The sequence below is a fragment of the Lepisosteus oculatus genome, chromosome 14, assembly GCF_040954835.1.
Source record: "Lepisosteus oculatus isolate fLepOcu1 chromosome 14, fLepOcu1.hap2, whole genome shotgun sequence".
Classification (NCBI taxonomy): domain Eukaryota; kingdom Metazoa; phylum Chordata; class Actinopteri; order Semionotiformes; family Lepisosteidae; genus Lepisosteus; species Lepisosteus oculatus.
In genome coordinates this window covers 52,368,029-52,385,848 of record NC_090709.1, presented here as the reverse complement: position 1 = coordinate 52,385,848, position 17,820 = coordinate 52,368,029, and the positions used below count along the sequence as shown (strand labels likewise).

Sequence of the window (17,820 nt, the reverse complement as noted above, 5' to 3'; positions counted from 1 at the left end):
TTTTACGTCTCAGCCAAAGGACGGCACCTGTTTACAGTCCAGTGTCCCCGTCATAATGCTGGGGCATTAGAACCCACACAGATCGCCCAGCGACAGAAACCAGACGGTACCGTGTGTCGGGCTCGGCTGCGACCAGGACAATGACGTTACGGGGACAAAGTAGAGAAAATCAAAACGGTTCTGTAAAAGACATGTGTCAGCTGTCGGTTCGCAGTCTGGACTCTAAATCCACCGATCCGATTTCAAATCTCTCGAACACCTGAGCTGCGGCTTCTTTCGAGTAGTTATTCAGGAGAACATTATGTTGATCATATAGATGAAACGTTTAATATATTCAGGTATGTAGCTACGTCAGCATTCGTATCTGCAAAGGAACAAGTAATACTGTAGGTTTATTGCATGCTGAAAAGAGAAGAGAGAAAACAAACCTGAAGAAGGTTTCACAGCTGAAACGTTATGTTTTCTCTCTTCTCTTTTCAGCATGGAATAAACCTGTTCCCAGTGGGCAGTGATTCGTCGAATATACCTATATTCACGGCCAAAATACGGCTATACGTATATATACGTCGCCGCGACGTATTGTAACGCAACGGGGGCTCAGGCGGGCGCCCTTGCCGCATCTGGTCGGCCTCATCCCGACTGGAGGCTCGAACCCGGGACTTCCGCGTCTCTCTGCAGCGACCCAGCCCCGTGAGCTAAAGAGAGATCTCTCTACAGCCCAGTAGCTGTGGTCCTGCTATCACAGGGAAGGGCGGTGACGTCGCCTGCTCTGGTACGCCGGCTCTTACACACAGTGCTTGTCGGCCGTAAGCGTTACAGTATAATCAAAGTCGAATTGCAACCGTAAAATCGACGACATTAATAAACGCATATATAACGTCAAAAACACATCTTACGCAGTGCCTGAGGCTTTTTACTGTATATATCGTGTGTGCCGCAACTAGGAGTATACGGCACTCTGCATAGTGTACGAAGTAAATTTATTTTATTATTTTATTAATAAATATAATAAATAAATTAATTACTGCGAAAGTAATTTACTTCGTACACTGTGCAGAGTGCCGTATACTCCTAGTTTTAAAACTGACAAAAATGTAGAAAATACGTTTCTCACTTAGAAATTTAAGATGGGGGTGGGGTATTACTAGTAGCGGCGCAGAACTCACCATGGTGCAATTCACTTACATGACGGGCTAGTGGTTTAATGGATAACGCGTCTGATTTCGGTTTATAAGATTGTCGATTCGACTTCTACCGGGGTTGTGTGATTTAAATCAGGCTTTTTGTGCAGGGTGCCTTTTCTCTTGTCGTATTAAAGATTATTCGCTGCATAAGCTCCTGACTGGGTGTTCTGTACTGCTCTGTTATTTCATTCAGATTACCTAAGTGGTGTACAGATAAAACCCAACTGCGTGGTGTAGTTTCCAGGTTCGGCACAGCACAGCACCTGCTAACACCTGCTAACCTCGACGTGATTTGAACACGCAACCTACTGATCTGGAGTCAGACGCGCTACCGTTGCGCCACAAGTTCACTGGCCACGAGTGCTTTTAATTCCCCCAAAGAGAACAATCAGCGTCCCTGAAAAAGATTTTTTTCATTCTCTCCTGTGAGGAGCGCCGCTCTTCCAACGAGGGTCTCTTCTTCCCAGACCACAGATTATTCTTTCTGCCCGGCTCTCTCACAGAGAGCAGACACACCGTCTCCACTAATGTGTTTACTACATCTATAGATCTGACCCCCTACAGCCCCGATATTCCTGGACAGGATATTTACCACCAGCCTCGTGAACTTCTCATCTTGACCTCTCCCAGGAGGAGCACAATTAACACAGAATCCTCTCTCCATTTAGCAAATAACACAAAACACTGTTTACCTGTCAAGACAGAAAACCAGGCTGCTCCAGGTGAGGCTTGAACTCACAACCTCGGCATGACTCCACTGATTATGTTATTTTACATAGCCTGAACCAGGAAAGCGACTGGAAGTCGAAAAGTTATGGCGTTGTTTTAATACTTGCCTACTCTTTCAATTTTTCGGTCAAATCTTTTATTTGGGAGTACTTTCAATGGATGTTAATCTTTGTCCCGATGCACGATTCTGGGCCATGGTGCATGTTGAATAATGTTCTTATAGGCTTCAGTTTGGAAAAGTGCGCTCTTCAGAAGCTCCCGAAACCACTAATGGTTACATAACACTTAATGCAAAAGGAACGTTCGGGTTTGAAAAAGAATATTACTTGCTATGAATACAAACACTGTTACAGGAGGCGTGTTAGGGCTATTTTAGCTTAGATCATCAACTCATCTTACATTTCTTCTCCATCTATATCAACAGCGTAATCGCTACTGAGCGCTAAAGGCAGGTCCTGGCAATACAATCTTCTTTAGAAAACGTTTTCAAAACTATTTCCACTACCATACATAAAGTAAAAGATACCGATTGCACGCAACTAATAAAATCTCTTTTCCAGGGACGTTGTAGCTAGATGCAAATTACAATTGGAAATTTATCAGCTTTAAAAATTTCTTTTGGATCCACAGGACGATCAGCACGAGACTCAAAATATACCTGTGCTTGACTGTACAGCATAGATTGTACAGCATTTATGTTTATATTTATGTTAAAATGAAGGTAAATATATCAGAATATCAACATCCAACTTCACAGTGCTAACGTAACAATGCTTGTCAAATTCTCAAACAAATCCACGTTGTATTTCGAAACTATTTTAGCAGAAGACGCAACAGGAGTATAAATGATGTCTCCCGCTGGCCCTTCAAAGATACTTTTCCATGGGTGAATATGGTTGTCTGGGGAGTTGCGGTGTTGATCACTATTGGACTTCCCCGGTCTCAAGTGTTGTTGTTGGACACGGGCAAAAGACTTGCATTTTCGGCAAATATAAAGAAGGTTAAGGTTTCGGCTTTAGCGGAGACAGTGTTTACATTGACAATAATAAGAAGCTCGTCCCTGGGTGGGCTTGAATCACCAACCTTTCAGTTAACAGCCGAACGCACTCACCGATTGCGCCACAGAGACTGATGAGAGAGGATTGCTCCATTCGCACCTTTCCGGTAAAAAAATAAACATTGCTTGCATTTTCTTGCCAGTCGGATAACTGTAGAGGACTATTATAGATATATGGTTAAAGATCTATTATGCATCAAAGATAGGTTTTTACAGGTGTAGAAACTAGTAAATCAAGCCAATGATTTGGTTTAGAAATGTATTCTGAAAATTTACAATCATTCACACCTGAGAAATATGTAGTTCAAATTATACATTATATACAATATTGTAATCAACATATGGCTAATCATCATAAAAAAACACAACTTGTAAACTTCAGCTACAAATACTAGTGACATGGTGTAGCGGCGAGGCTTATTAATAAGGCAGAATTAAGTGTTTCTGAGCTTTCCCAAATTAGGCCTCATCTCTCTGTTCATCTCTGTGGTGCAGCCACAGAGAAACTATTCATGCAGGCTGATTTAAGGTTCCTTTGATAAGGACAGCTCCCAAAGGGGGATGCACTTAGCTAAGCCTGGCTATCATGATCAATGGTCATCCATTGGCGCCTATCTGTCTAGGGAGTGCCAGATGGACATCTGGACTACATTCCTAAGTGTCATGAGTAAGTGACTCATATCTCACCTTGATCAACCAATCAGGGACTGGAAGGGCCGAGTAACCCACGTGGGACTCTGATGCCCATGGAACTTTCAGCCAAAGAATGAGCTGAAGTTCCTCCAGGTAAAAACAGGCAACACAGAGAGCCTGGGAGATTCAGTAAGATTCAGGAGAATTCTGTGGACTGTTCTAAAGGGAATTCAAAGGAGAATTCCAGGGCAGGACGGCCCAGGAGCAGAAGGCTCCCAAGGCCAGGACATTCTCGCAGCGCACCTCCTGAGACTCAGCCCGGACAACCACGGAACGGCCAGTGTGTCCGAATGCCAGAACTTTCCTTTGTTCTAAGAGTCTAGAGCGGAGGTTGCCAGAGAGTAACCAGAGGATCCACCCGAGGTTAGCACCAGCAGCAGGCCTCGTGAACAGGTCGGAACTCTGGACAGCTGAATCACTATTCAGAACTAGCTCTTCATCAGGAACGAACCGGTCCTCTTCCTGACTTGCTGGGACCCACAGTCATCTTTTCTCCTGTGTGCAAACTTTGCTAGTTAAAGCCAACACTAACTAGCTGGTCAGTGAGCATCTGCAGCGCACCGTCGCAAGCCGCACAGCACAGCCTGGCACACAGCCAGAGAGCGCGGATTGGACAGCAACAGCCTGCAACTGTTTCTTTGAGCCCGCAGGAGATCTGAATCCCCAGAGATTGGATGAGTATTCAACTTCACTGCATTACTGCTCGAGAATTCAATTGTTATCCCAACCAGTTGATATCAATTTAATTCCTAAGAGTTATGTACTTGTTTTGAGTATCTAATGTAGAAGTTGTAACCAAGTTCATTTACGAAACGAATGACTGTACAGCATTCTTAATGAATGATATACTGAACGTATGTCCTCTTGATATATGTAACTTTTTGTAACTGACTGAATATATACCTTTTGTATTCTGATAACCCTCTCGATAAGATCTGTTAGGTTTACATGCATATTCTATGTATTAATAAATGTATCCTCGTTTATTAGTACCTGTGTGTGTGCGTTGTTTGAGTTATGTCGCATGGTTGGACTCTAAAGCCATCAAAAGAATCAACTTTGTGATTTACTGCTACAATTAATAATTGTCTCAGTAAATGCCCAAACCCTACAGAACTGGTGCCTTCAGGGAGCCACTACATTTACATTTTGGTACATTTACATTTTGGTACACTTTAAAACTACAAACTGGTAGTTTTAAAGTGTTACACATATCAAGAGGACATACGTTCAGTATATCATTCATTAAGACCGTTTCGTAAAGTGAACTTGGTTACAACTTCTACATTAGATACTCAAAACAAGTACATAACTCTTAGGAATTAAATTGATATCAACTGGTTGGGATAACAATTGAATTCTCAAGCTGTAATGCATTGAAGTTAAATACTCATCCAATCTCTGGGGATTCAGATCTCCTGCGGGCACAAAGAAACAGTTGCAGGCTGTTGCTGTCCAATCCGCGCTCTCTGGCTCCGTGCCAGGCTGTGCTGTGCGGCTTGCGACGGTGCGCTGCAGATGCTCACTGTTGGCTTTAACTAGCAAAGTTTGTGCACAGGAGAAAAGATGACTGTGGGTCCCAGCAAGTCAGGAAGAGGACCGGTTCGTTCCTGATGAAGAGCTAGTTCTGAATAGTGATTCAGCTGTCCACAGTTCCGACCTGTTTACGAGGCCTGCTGCTGGTGCTAACCTCGGGTGGATCCTCTGGTTATTCTCTGGCAACCTCCGCTCTAGACTCTTAGAACAAAGGAAAGTTCTGGCACCCGGACACACTGGCCGTTCCGTGGTTGTCCGGGCTGAGTCTCACGATGGTCAGGAGACGCGCTGCGAGAATGTCCTGCCCTTGGGAGCCTTCTGCTCCTGGGCCATCCTGCCCTGGAATTCTCCTTTGAATTCCCTTTAGGATATTCCACAGAATTCTCCTGAATCTTAATACAGGCTCTCTGTGTTTCCTGTTTTTACCTGGAGGAACTCCCGTGGGTTACTCGGCCCTACCATTCCCTGATTGGTTGATCAAGGTGAGATATGAGTCACTTACTCCTGACACTTAGGAATGCAGTCCAGATGTCCATCTGGCACTCCCTAGACAGATAGGCGCCAATGGATGACCATTGATCATGATAGCCAGGCTCAGCTAAGTGCATTCCCTTTTGGGAGCTGTCCTTATCAAAGGAACCTTAAATCAGCCTGCATGAATAGTTTCTCTGTGGCTGCACCACAGAGATGAACAGAGAAATGAGGCCTAATTTGGGAAAGCTCAGAAACACTTAATTCTGCCTTATTAATAAGCCTCGCCGCTACATACCCATGACGTCACATCGCTCTTTGTGACGAACGCGAGACACCTAGACGCGCACAGTGACATGGCGCCTGTCGCCGTGGTTACCATACTTATGATTTATAAACACGGGAAAAACTGTTACAAACATTTATCAACTTGGAATATATATTTTTTTAGCTCTAGGATAGTTACCTAAATAATAATATGAATAATCATTGTTTAATTTCGGTTTTAACATTTTTTACACTAAACGCACTATGGTAATTGATCGATACAGTCTTTATTGACTGTTTTCTAGATATTTAAAACAGGGTCAAAAACAGAAAAAGAATCACTACTCACATATCGGTTAAGTTAATTGTTTATTCTACGGTTCTTCAGTTGAATTAATTGGTTTTCGATAGATAAATGATCAATAACTCTCCTCTGTGCGCTCAGCGTGCCTCCCGCGGTCTCGCGCTCTGATCCCGGCGCTCAGCTGGTGTCTGTGACGTCACAGCCCTCTTTCTGACAGAGCAGAGCGCGTCTCCGCTGGAGGAGGCTCCTGTCCGGAGCCCGGGGGTCTTTTCTTACAGATATAACACCCCCCCCCCCCAAAAAAGAACACACCGGGCTGTGAAGACAAGCGAATCATAACAGTTGTAAAAGGAGAGCGACAAATCAAGGAATGAAATTCATTAAACACGAAAAAAAATAGTTAACTTCGCAGATTAATGTTACAAAGCGTACCCGTGTGGAGCAGTAGAGAACGAGCACAAGTCCCTGTAATAAGTGCTTTTAAATGTTTTAAACGAATCTTCAGAGTATAGAAGCCAGGCGGATCAAGAACCTGATCCTGGAGGTTAAAATGTGTATACTGGTTTTATTCCCAGCCTGCTCTCAGTTCCATAGGTAGTCTGATTATTTAAATTAACTGTATAACTGTTACAATAATTCATCTAATTGTAAATTTATAAGACTGTGAGACACTTGTGAGAGACCTATGAGAGCTGCTGATTCCCAGGGCTGGTGTGGAATCACACACAGACAGGTCTTCTTCTGTGTGATCTGAGTCCCACTGCACAGAGGTACAGACTGGTCAACTGGTCACTATTGTAGACACGGCCATTGGCCCATCGGCTACTAATAATCAATATACTGACCAGAGTGTCACTACTTGTGTTTATTACATAAATAGATAATTCCACACTCACTTGTGTTATAAAACATTTATAAAACATGTTTGGAGGCTGACATACAGTAAAGAAAGTAATACTGAAGGGCTGGAGGTCCTGGAAAGGGTTAATAGAAGCTTCTTGCTTCTGACCTGGAACCTGGAGTCCACAGCACCCAGATCAGTGACCTCTGAGCCCAGTTCACAGAGAGGAAAACCAGGAGCTCTTCTCTGTCACTAAGTGGCTGTGAGGAAGGAGAAAATGGGGAGATGTGACCTGAGTCCAGGCTGTTCTGTCTGATATTATTCATGTAACAGCAATGATTGTCTGAATGTCCTCTGGTTCTGGATTGACGGATAAAAAGAAGTATGGAGCTTCTGTCCAAGTGTGTCTGACCTGTGAATAATACATTATATACAGTATTGTAATCAACAAACGGCTAATCATCATAAAAAACACAACTAGTAAACTACAAATTCTAGTAACATGGCAATTTATATATAGTAATGGCAAACACAAACTAATTACATGAACACGCTAATATTTAACTCAAAACCACATTTCGATTCAAATATAAATTCTAAAATTTACAACCTCTATATTTCCACGAAAATATTAATAATGTAGTACAAACGCTACTTTCTAATAAAGACAAAAATAAACTGTTTGTTTTGTGTCTCATGGCGATCCTCCTCCCGATCCTAATGAAATGTTTAATATGATCCCTCGAGGAAAAAAAGGAGTCAAGTTCCGCCTGGAATGATTGATGCCCCATCAAACATGTTGTAATATCCCCGGAAGTTTATATAGTAGAATCCTGGTTCATGGCTTATATTCAAGGTAAACAAGACTAAGGAAATGAGTTGGAAAGTTGATGTCGAACTGGGATTTAAATCACCCGGAACAGTTCACTACATTCGGCAGTATGTGCCAGAGAGCAACTCCTAACATCCCTTCGATAGCTCAGTTGGTAGAGGGGAGGATTGTAGTGGAAACAGCTGTGGATCCTTAGGTCGATGGCTTGAAGAAAGGTGCTTTTTGTGTACTTTAATCAAAGAGTTAAAACAGCGAAACTTTTTCACTCAGACGTTGATCAAAAGCTCAATAAATTTTGATATTTGACATTTGATATAATTTTTATTGCATTTTACATAATAATTATAATAATAATAATAATAATTATTGCTTACACTTATACAGCGCTTTTCTGGACACTACACTCAATGCGCTTTACAGGTAAGGGGAACTCCCCCTCCACCACCACCAATGTGCAGCATCCACCTGGATGACCACAGAGAGTCAGGACCTCAGTTTTACATCTCAGCCGAAGGACGGCGCCTGTTTACAGTTTAGTGTCCCCATCATTATACTGGGGCATTAGGACCCACACAGACCGCAGGGTGAGTGCCCAGCGACAGGCCCAGCGACAGAAACCAGATGGTACCGTGTGTCGGGCTTGGCTGCAAGCAGGACAATGATGTCACGGGGACAAAGTAGAGAAAATCAAAACGGTTCTATAAAAGACCTGTGTCAGCTGTCGGTTCGTACTCTGGACTCTAAATCCACCGATCCGATTTCAAATCTCTTTAATACCTGAGCTGCGGCTTCTTCCGAGTACTTATTCGTATAATTAGCACGAACTGCACAGGCTATGAATCAGACCATTTCAATTAATCTGATCAGTGTAGGACACGTTAATGTAGAATTATTAATAGGTTTGTTAGTTCAGGTTTACCCACCTGAACTAATGTAGAATTATTACTTGGTCTGTCTCTTGTTTGTATATAAATGAATGTTTCTGACAACTTAATGTTAGTTTTACGATGTAGGTCAGGCGTTGACATATGCACGAGTATACGAAATGTCTCACTCCTGATTCAACTCATGTTCTATAGGAGATTGGCAATTCCTCCTTTGCCAATCTCCTATAGTTTCTCGTACAACCATATCAGAACAGAAGCCCGAGTCACCCAGCTGTGATTTAAGATCGACTGGCATCTTTATCCCTTTTTTGTTCGTGATCATTATTTTCTTTAGTTATGATCAATATTGAACTTTTTCTAAATGAAATGACAATAATCAAACGTGCAGGCAGATTTTTGAAAAGTATTCGGAATTGACAGGGTGCCCCTTTGGAACAGTCGTCAGAAAATGTGAGAAAATGAAAGTTATGTAAGCTCTCACACAAAGCATTGAAGATTGGAATCTGAGTGTAAAAAAGCTACCCGTCTCCCAATGATAGGCAGGGATACACACCATGACTCGAATAGACTCAGCGAACTTTAACACCTATGATATTACGAGTGCTTTGCACGTGTCGAACTTCAAGAAGGAACTACTACAACAGTTGTGGACATAATTCAATACCACCGGCAAAGTCCAATGCTGGCAACTTCTGAGAAAATAATGTTCACTCATGGAATTTGGTCTTTGAATGGCTGGCGGGAAAATTCATTTATTCTCCTGTTGCACCCTCAGCTGAAACATGTTAAAATAACAACGCAGATTTGTTGGAGAACCTGACAAGAATTATTGGGCTAGCACTGTATGTATTCTTGTATATTTACTTTAATTTTAATATAAATGTAAACATGCATGCTGTATAATCTATTGCAATTTTAAAATATGTTAGCTGAGGATGCGAGGGGGGCTATAATACCTTGTGAAACACACAAGGAACTGTAAAAAAGGCTGGTATTTGAATAAAATTGGCGAAAACCACAATTTATGTGGTATTATCATCAATATCCTTCAAAATATGCGTTCAAATGGAGGATTTGAAGAAACTATGAAAAAAGCAATAGTAGTAGCAGAGGATTTTGATTTTTGCTCTTCAAGTCAGTAGATCACCGTAGAGTTGCGCCCCTACAAACAGCACAAAGGATGAAACTCACCTCCTTCGTTATTGCTATGTTTGTGCCGGTGAAAGTAGCGTTTGTGCTATTGAAAGCATCTCGGAAGATGAAGGTGCAGTCACTTCCACATGTCATGATATCATTAGATCCGACGACAAGAGCTGAAGCCTCCGGCATTTTCCAAGTCAGCAATGTGAGGAAGATGGAGCTGGTGGAAGGTAGCGTGGCTGAGCGGTCTAAGGCGCTGGATTTTAGGCTCCAGTCTCTCTGGGGGCGTGGGTTCGAATCCCACTGCTGCCAAATGTTAATGCTTTAAGACCTGCAATACGATCAGTAAAAGCGCTTTTTGTTAGGCTGCGGGAGGTGTTTAGAGATAGACTTTCTAAAAGACAGGCTTAACATCAAGGCAGAAAAAATATTTTGTTTTCTCAACAGAAATTCTCTTTGGCACATTCAGCTTTATGTAGGGAACAACATCTGCCGAGATCACTTTTGAGGCAGTGCACATGATAGTGTACCGGCAAGTACATTTAATATTGGCTGTGGTGGTGAGCTGCTTTTGTCTGTGAAACTTTTAATTCTTCACGCCGAATCATTGGCAGGGGTAAAGCTTATTAAATCTTTGAACATAGCGCTCCATCAGAAGTACTTTGTTCGTGATCAAAAGAGATCAGAGGATTAACTTCATGAATTCACATAGCATACCTTACAGGAAAGATTTAAAAGGGGAATTGATTGTGCTTCCTGATGTTGTTCCTGTGGTTTCTTTGGATACAAAGGTGAATGTTCTTTGACGTTCTGCTAGAGTATCCACTGGGTGGGTTTTATCGATTAGCTCGGATAGGTCATCAGTGCTCCGTCTCCGGAAAATAATCAGCACTGTTTTTTCCTGTGCTGTCTTTTAAAACATATAAGATCACGAGTTTACAGATTTCTCCAAATAACAACTATACATTTTAACCCAGCGGTTAGCATTCCTTCAATCCAATAGTTTTACTCTGGGTTAAAAGCAGCGCAATATACAGAGAGATGATATTCAAATATTTCAACGTTCTGTTGGATTACCTGTATGGAGATATCGCTCATAATTCCTAATATGATTTTGAGTTCAGTTTTGCTTTACTACTTTCAGAGTCTTTTATTGACCTTGCTGAAGCAGAGAAGTGACATAATCACAAATGCGACCTACCTGTACTGCTGTTTCTGGTTAATAATTATTATTGCGAGGAAAAAAAAACAGCTTCTTGCATTAAGAGCAAGAGCAACCAACGCGCTCTCTTGTTGAGTTGGGTTTTTTCCGTGGTGCTCTTCCTCAGATGCAAAGTTATTTGGCGAGCAAGGACCTCTGAGAAGGAGCCTGAATCCGTCAAGAACTCTGAAATTCTAATATCGCACTACCGTCTTGTGTACAGAGATCTGCTTCTTCCTTTTTGAGTGTTTTGTTGTTTAAGAGCACACTTCCTACCTCGAATGTTAGTTTCAGGATATGTGTTACCAGATCACAGATCATCTTGAAAAGATTTGGGGATGCACTGGCTCAGTTATTTGAAGTAACCTATACCACCAACGCACTTCTGACAAGCACCTGCACATTTTCGCAATCCTCTCTCTCACCTACAAAGTTATGAAGACACAGATGACCAACAAAAACTAATTTGATTCACTCAAGGCTTCACTCTTCTGTTGTGATGTCGTTTTAATTAGTGTTAGCTGTGATGAGGTGTTGTTTCTGTCTCTTAAAGTTTAAGAGTCTGCTCCTTTCTTCCTGGTATAGAAATAACATGTTCCATCTTTGTTTACAAACACCACTGTAAATTATTTGTCCATCTCTAAAGCCTGTGTGTATTGACAAGGCAATTCAAAAGCACATATTAAATAAGAACACGATCCTTCTTGTTACCATTCACGTGGTTGGAGCGTTGTTTCGCCCTTTAACGTTCTTCTACAATATTTACAAAAGGGCTTTATCACTGGAGTTGTGTGCATCGGTCCATGAACATCAACTGTACTGCTGTTTTTCTATGCGTAATTTAATCACAAGCACTTAAAAGATGCAAAAAGGTTTCAAAGAAAACATAATTGAAAGACAGTCGAGTAAGGAGGTAGAAAAACGCACTCCCCCGTTGAAGAATCAACCACCGTCGCCCATGTGACTGGATATAAAAATAAATTATTCATTTCAATTATTCATGAAGGGTGGATTGTGGTCAGTGAACATATGCACATCTTTAAGTCAGTTCCACCATCTGTGCAATAGGGGATGTAGCTCAGTGGTAGAGTGCATGCTTTTCATGTATGAAGTCCTTTCAATCTCTGGCATCTCTAGATGTCTTAAATTATTGTGCTCACATTGCAATCTTCTGTTGAGTAAGAACTCTTTGCTCGTGTTCATAGAGACCCAGGTTTACACAATTAAATTCAGTCACACACGCAGTGCTACAGTCTTGCTCTGCTGTTTTAAATGTACCTCCAAAGCATTTCGTTCTGTTAACTACCAAATGATTTGAACTAATTTTACGTCATATTCAGGAAATCCAGAGAAGGTTATCAGACTTTTAGTGGCTGTTGAAGAAAACACCTGTTGAATCTCACCAGGGATTTCTTGAGAGATCATTCAGCGAGCAAGTCCTCCCTCTGGACTCCAAACATTTGGGTTAAACCGTTATTCACATACTCTAACGAAGAGAAACGTTAGTGTCTTCCGGTGTGTGAGCCCATTTCTCAAAAAAAAGTTAAATAAATTGAATTGTTCTACTTTTTAGGCTTGCATAGTCTTATTCATATTTCAGTTAAATCTTTTTTTCTGTAGTAACATCAGTTGATATTAATATTAGCCCTGATTTATAATTGTTTGTAATGGTTGATCTTAAGTAATTTTGTAATTAGTTTCAGTTTTGAAAAATCATGCAGAGAAGCTACCAAAACTGGTAATGTTCATATAATGTGTAATGCAATAGCAGCATTTTGGGTTGAAAACAAAAAGTATATCTTGGTATGAATCCTAACACTTCATAGGCAGCATTCTAGGACTTCTCGCTTCAGATAAAGTTGTCAATACATCATAGATTTCTACTCAATCAATATCAGCAGTGTTATCGCTACCGAATGCTAAATATAGATCCTGGCAATACTTCGTGAGATCTTCGTAAGAAAATCCCAATACTACGGAAGGAATCAAATTTATATGTTTCTTTGGATCGAGAAGATGATCATTATGAGACTCAAAACATGCCTGTCTTTTCTTTTTTCGAGAATTATTGAGGTGTAAAAATGGGTTCAAAACCAAAATCACCTGCTATTGCCGCTGTTTCTTCAAATCCTTCAACTGATCATCGATATCGAGGAATAATATATAGTTTCTTCAAATCCTTCAACTGATCATCGACATAGAGAAATAATATTATACAAATTGTGGTTTTCTTTTAATTGCCAATTTAACTGTAATTACATCTTCGTTTACAGATGTCTTGCATGTATCACAAGGTATAATAGTCGTCGTGCGTCCTCAGTTAAAATGTTTTAAAAAGTACGACAAAAGTACAACATTTATGGTTACATCCATATTAAAATGAAGGTAAATATACCAAGATATTAAAATACAATTGTACAGTCCTAACTTAATAATGCCTGTGAAGTTTTCCAACAAATCCGAACTATAATTTTGAAATATTATAGCTGAGAATGAAAAGAGAGTACAAAGATCAAATTCAATGAGTGAAAATGCACCAGTAGTTCTCTAAACTGAGTTTCTTCCCTGAAATGACTTGCTTGCGAAGCACCAAGCAGCCTTGAACAGTTCGCGGAAATCAAATATACAGTACAGATGGATTCAGAGTGTGCTTTCCAACTTTTGTGCAACATTTTCCTTTGATAGGGCAGAGTTGTCTTCACAATCTGGGTTAAATAAAAAGGTGTGTCATCAGTGTTAAACAGCTTTCCTTCTTGGGGAACAACGGTTGTGTTCCATATTTCTAACTATTTTGGTTTCAAGATCGCAATTTAGTGTGAAACATAAAAGCCAGCTGGATCAGCTTGATTAATTTCCCTCACGGGATCAATAAAGTATCTATCTATAAATCTCTTACATGTCATTTACAATGACCTTTCAACTAATAGCCCGTGTAGGGATCAAACCCCAGCTGTTGGTACGAGTTGCATAAGACCCTGTAACGCGCAGATAAGAAACTAACCTCTGCTTCTTCATTATATACACAGTGAGCTATATATGCGAGCTTACTGACCCCTGCGGGCTCTGTATTTGATTGCAGTGGAGACCGGCTGTGGAGATAAAGTGAGACGGGTGTGTACATTAAAAGGCTCATAGCGTCCCTGGAAGGGCTCAAACCACCACCCTTTTTGTTAACAACCGAGCCACAAAGACTCATGTACAGCTTAACACTCCTCGGTCTCAGTGAAAGTGATACACTCCGTAAAATTTCAGGAGATAAATTTTTAAAGGAAAATCACCAACAGTGGCCGAGATCTACTTGAGTTTTTCATTCTATACTGCGATTTCTGTAGGGTACTCTGTGAAAATATGAGTTTTGACGAGAAGGGATGGACATATAAGGTCAGAAGTCTTGGGGAATTGAACTTTAAGGTGAAGACTGCGGGTTCAGTAGCAGCAAAACCTCATCAGTATCAGTTGACTCTGATATACTCTGAAAATGAACTTGGAGATTTAGAGTCAGACGTGCTACCGTTGCACCATGGGGTACTTAATTAAAAAAAATTGAAAAACAGTCAGTGTTCCTGGATCTGTTATTGAGAACAACACCTGCACATCAGCTGCGCAGGAAGAATAAAATGTGGTCTGGGATGAAGAGACTCTCTTCAGAAGAGCGGCGCTCTTCACAGAATTTTTTGTGAAGCTGATTTGTCTCCTTTCGGGAATTCAAATTAGCTGATAGTCGTGACCTCGTGGTGCAAAGGTAGCGTGGTCTGATTAAAGATCAGAAGGCTGCGTGTTCAATTTGCATTGAGGTCTACTTTTAGTTTTTCAGGTTCTGCTCGTCCTGAACACAGAATTCACACCATGCAGTTGAGTTCTATCTGTACACAACATAATCTAAACAAAATAGAGCCCTACTGGACATACAGTTAGGATCTCACACAGCGAATACCCTTGAACACAAGAGAGAAGGCACAGTTCACATCTGCGAAACATCACATCCGTCTTTAGAGACAGCTACATCAGAGAATGGGATCCCGGAAGTTTCAAATAACTTCTTTTAATACAGGTTCAAGCAAACCTGAAAGTTTGGGAGTTTCCGGACACTTTTGTTTTATTAAAAAGTGTCTGAAGCCTGAAAATGTAATTTGAAAAAAAAAACGCTATTGGACATTAGCAGGTACTTTTTGTAACGATTTGCTATTTCATGCTGGAAAACAAAGGAAACAGACCCAATGTTTGCTTTCAGGTGCGGTTCATTACATAATAGACATCTATTACTGTGGAGCTTGAATAAAATTTACACGAGCCAGGTAGAAGTCGGACCTACAATCTTATGATCCAAAATCAGATGCGTTATTTATTAAACTGATGGTATTTCACATAACCGGAATTCCCCCATAGTGTGCTCAGTGTCGCTACTAGTAATATACCGCCCTGTCTAAAATTTCAAAGTGAGAAACGTGTTTTCTGATTTTTTATGAGTTTTAAAATATTATCTCTTTAAATCACACAAAGGGTTTATGTTTCGCACTGAAATTCCGATTGATTGAGAATTCAAAGAAAGACTGTTTTCTTCCACAACACCGTATAATTATCACATCCACCAGACTCTCCAACTTCTCCAGACCTTGCTGGGTGAGCATTTGCTCCGATAAATTAGGTCACGTATCATGTTAAATCACTTCTTCTCAACACAACACTTCCCGGTCCACGTTTTCTCTATGAAAAAAAGACATTTTTCCCTTGCACGATTTCTAGTTTTTTATCAAAGCGTACAGAAATAAAAAAGAAGAAGAAATAATGTTGCAGAAGAACTTTGTCGCCCTTGTTAGATGTCAAACGCATTGGACATGAAAAATGCCAGATAAAAGCCAGTTCTCTTCGTTTCTCAGTGTCGGGGCTGCTACTGTATGTAAAAGAGGCAATTTGCTCTGAGAGCAGGTTCAGCGCTTTCTGAACGCAGATGTCTCAGAGCGGTGTGTCCAAGAGGCTGTAAAAGGTGATGGTGGTCCTGTCACCGTAGCCTAGTTGGTTAAAGTGCCTCTTTATTGAACAAAAGAACTGTGATTCAAATCCCAGCCGTGTCTTTCTTCCTATCTTGTAATACAAAACGTACCATTTCGGGCAATCACAAAGGGCTTGATTTTGTTAAATGCATGTGTTCATTTCCTTTCAAAAAATTGTTTTTGATGAAATTCACACAGCTTGCGAAACATGAAATTCAGTTCTTGGTTATCAGTGCAGAAGAAATATTACCGGCTGGCAAAATAAACGGTAAGAGATTTTTTTTTTTGATTCGAGAAAAGGCTCTACCAGTCAGTCTCTGTGGCGCAATCGGTTAGCGCGTTTGGCTATTAACTGAGAAGTTGGTGGTTCAAGTCCACCCAGGGATGGGTTTCTTCTGCGATGTAAACATTGTTTTCGCATAGGTCGATTGGATTTCTCAGCTAAACCATAGCCATTTTAATATTTGTAGGAAATGTGACTGTTCAACACTTGTCAAAAATGTCCAATAATGCCCAACATCGCAACTCCCCAGAAAACCATATTCACCCAAGAAAAATGATCGTCGAATCGTCATTTATACTCCCATCACATCTTCTGCTGAAATATTTTAAAAATACAATGCAGATTTGTTTGAGAAGTTGACAAGCATTGTTTTGTTAGCACTGTGCAGTTGGATTTTGATATTTGGACATATTTACCTTAATTTTAAACTGTAAATACTGTACAATCTATTGTAATTGTGTTGTAATATTAAAATATGTTAGCTGAGGATGCAAAGGGGTGAAAGGGAAAGGTCAGAGGGTATAGTAACAACAAAGTTAGGATTGGTGGAGGTGGTAGGGGTGTTGATGGTTTTTCTCTGTTGAGGATGATTGAGTTTTTTATCCTTCTCTGAAGTGAGAAACTGGAAGAGTGCAGTTGAGAGAACTGATGAGGTTAGTTATAAAAGGAAGTTGATGTGGAGCTGTTAGCCGTAAGAATTCCTTAATGTCTTTGATGTTGTCATCAAAGATAAACTGCAGTCAGCAAAGATAAAAATAAAATTATCTTTGCATACTGCTCTGTCTTTCTAACACCTGAAGAAGGCTCCACGGCCAACACGTCGTGTTTCCTTTCTTCTCTTTTCAGCATGGAATAACCCTTTACTTGTTCCTTTGCAGCCTACGCATGCTGACGCAGCTACTCACCTGATATTTAACATTCCTATAATCACAACTATGAATGTCCACTGTGGGTATTTTTTCCATGATTATTTATTCTGTCATTGAAGCATATTTTATGTCATACCGAAGTGTCATAATCATCGAAAAAAATTGTTTTTCATTTAGAAAGTCAGAAAATGATAAATCACTATGAATTGCATTTAGCCTGTTCTGATCTAGATTTTCTATATACTTTAACATGCCATGTTCACAATGTCACAACTCAGAAATGCAACAGTGAAGTGTTGTAATTACCAATGTACATAGTGTCGGAACATTGAGATGTTTTGGTAATGAGGAAGGAGGGACATGCCATGTTCACAGGGTCATATTTGAAAAAATGGTACTGTAAAATTTCCTAAAGTTCAGGATTTTGATAGTCTGTTCCATTGTCTCTCACACCTCAGTGTCATAATTTTTAGATGTTTTTATAACCAGGGGGTAGGTTTATAGCAAGAAGCAGAAAGTGCCATCACCCGTTGCT

The 17,820-nt window shown here is 40.6% G+C and overlaps 1 non-coding gene across 1 annotated transcript; it reads left to right on the top strand.

Moving 5' to 3' along the window:
* The first annotated feature begins 16,446 nt into the window (after positions 1-16,446).
* trnan-auu (transfer RNA asparagine (anticodon AUU)) lies at positions 16,447-16,520 on the top strand. The gene has a single exon. It is a non-coding gene; the product is annotated as a tRNA-Asn (tRNA).
* The last annotated feature ends 1,300 nt before the right edge of the window (positions 16,521-17,820 follow it).